This window comes from Engraulis encrasicolus, chromosome 15 (genome assembly GCF_034702125.1).
Source record: "Engraulis encrasicolus isolate BLACKSEA-1 chromosome 15, IST_EnEncr_1.0, whole genome shotgun sequence".
Taxonomy (NCBI): Eukaryota; Metazoa; Chordata; class Actinopteri; order Clupeiformes; family Engraulidae; genus Engraulis; species Engraulis encrasicolus.
Genome location: NC_085871.1, coordinates 20,955,922 through 20,958,421, shown reverse-complemented (window position 1 = coordinate 20,958,421; position 2,500 = coordinate 20,955,922). Strand labels below are relative to the sequence as shown.

At 45.6% G+C, this 2,500-nt stretch overlaps 1 protein-coding gene across 1 annotated transcript in view; it reads left to right on the top strand.

The window, feature by feature from the left end:
* The window catches only part of celsr1a (cadherin EGF LAG seven-pass G-type receptor 1a), a 174,602-nt gene that overhangs the window by 123,172 nt on the left and 48,930 nt on the right, over positions 1-2,500 (top strand). The gene's annotated exons all lie outside the window — the stretch shown is intronic.

Sequence of the window (2,500 nt, the reverse complement as noted above, 5' to 3'; positions counted from 1 at the left end):
GAGACTAACACTTTGTCCCCTGGGAAGTTCAGAAGATGGTCTGACAGCCCGGGCACATGTGTCCTTGTCCATGTCTTTTGTTTAGCATGTTTAGTAACACTAGTTACACTCTCGGGTGTAATTCTTGTAGTGTAGCCCCTTATGCACGCCGTACCTCCTGTGGCATGCTGTAATAGACATTGAAAGTTAACTACTATAGACCTACACTACTATGACAGTGCACGGGGCCTTTAGTAATACATTACGTAAGGGTTAACGTTCGGCGAGAAGGTCGCTACCGTGGAATAGCAGCACGACAGAGAGAATCTTTAGACCCCGACGCGGAGCGACCGACTCGCCGAAAGTTAACCCGTTTATTATATGGATATACTTAAATGATTCACACATGGCGGGGACATTTCTTTAGGCCTATTTAATGTTAAGATTGTTGCTGCGCAAAACAAAACAGTGCCGTTGTGGAACACCGCTAGGCAACAGCTAGGTAGCCAGGACAACAGGTGTTGTCTATCACAGCAGCTGATTAGAGTCTTGCTGAAAAGTCGCTTTAGCAGTGAAAAGTCTTGTTGCCATTGACAGCGGTCTGTTATAGACCAACCCGTCCGTTATCGAAAAATAACAGACGTGCGAACGTTGGGGAGCCCCGTTGAAATGAATGGAGCATTCGACAGATGACGTCACAACCATATAATAAGACTTGGTANTTGCCATTCTGGTAACAGCTAATTTATAATGCCGTGTCTTAAGGGGTTAATGTAGTGGGTTAGCATGACAGACAGACTTTTCGGCCTAAGCCATCTTCAGTGTATTTACTTGTTGTTTAGCATGTCCATATGTTTTTTTATTATTATTTGTTCACTGAAGGCAGCATGTTGTCCAGTTACTTCAGCATGAGAAAGCACAATAGCATTGTGTGTGTATTGTGTGTGTTGTGTGTGTTGTGTGTGCACATGTACATTACGGAATGGAGAAGAGGGTGTGTGGTCATGGTGAGTGAAAGCAGAATGGTTTGTGTGTGTCTTTGTGTGTGTGGGTGTGTGTGTGTGTGTGTGTGTGTGTGTGTGTGTGTGTGTGTGTGTGTGTGTGTGTGTGTGTGTGTGTGTGTGTGTGTGTGTGTGTGTGTGTGTGGGTTTCCTGCCAGGGGAACGTGTCGCAGATCTTCATCTGTGTGTGTGTGTGTGTGTGTGTGTGTGTGTGTGTGTGTGTGTGTGTGTGTGTGTGTGTGTGTGTGTGTGTGTGTGTGTGTGTGTGTGTGTGTGTGCAAGTACAGACTGGGTATAGTATTTATGGTTAACACACACACACACACACACACAGGGACGCAGACACATGTACGCATGCTGGCAGACAAGAGCACACACACACACACACACACACACACACACACACACACACACACACACACACACACACACACACACACACACACACACACACACACACACACAGAGAGAGAGAGAGAGAGAGAGAGAGAGAGAGAGAGAGAGAGAGAGAGAGAGAGAGAGAGAGAGAGAGAGAGAGAGAGACTTGCAGGCACACACACATGCTCACATCCAACAGATGGAATTGCAGGAGTTCAAACAAGTGCTCAACATATCAAAGACATGACCCTAATTGTGTGTGTGTGTGTGTGTGTGTGTGTGTGTGTGTGTGTGTGTGTGTGTGTGTGTGTGTGTGTGTGTGTGTGTGTGTGTGTGTGTGTGTGTGTGTGTGTGTGTGTGTGTGTGTGTTTCGTGTGCGTGCATGCATGTGTGTGCACCTGCCCTTAGTTATATGATTGTTTCTGGAATGTGCATGTGTGTGCATGCACGTGTGTGCTTATGTGTAAAGAAGGAAGGGGGAATTACACGGAAGCCACACACACACACACACACACACACACACACACACACACACACACACACACACACACACACACACACACACACACACACACACACACACACACACACACACACACACACACACACACACACACACACACACTACAATTGTGGCGTACATGAGCAAACAGTGACACATAAAGGTCATGACCTTGAAACGTTCCTCCACCTGTTGCCATGGTGTCTGTTTTAATTGGCTCTCTAGGGGAAAGGGGGGCGGGCCAAACAGGTAACTAGGTCAGAGCGAGTACAGTCCCTGTAGTACTGGCTGGCTGTTACCGCTGTTGTCTATATTGGTACGCTACATTTGCTGTTGGGTGTAATCATTCTGTTGTTTTCGGAATGAGAAGTCCGCACACTAAATTTTGCTGTTTTTGTGTTCTATTATTTCATGGCTGGATTACATTTTTAATCAGCACTCAGAATGTGTTTGTAGAGAATCTGATGAAGACTGTTGAAGTCGAAACGTAATCCAGTCATGAAAAAAATAATAAAAGACAACCAAAAGAATTTTCAATGTGCGGACTTCTCACTCCGAAAACTAACAGTCAGCCCTTGTCCTGCACCTTTTCCTGGGATGTGCACAATCTTCACCTTCAACTTAATAATTATGTTGTCTA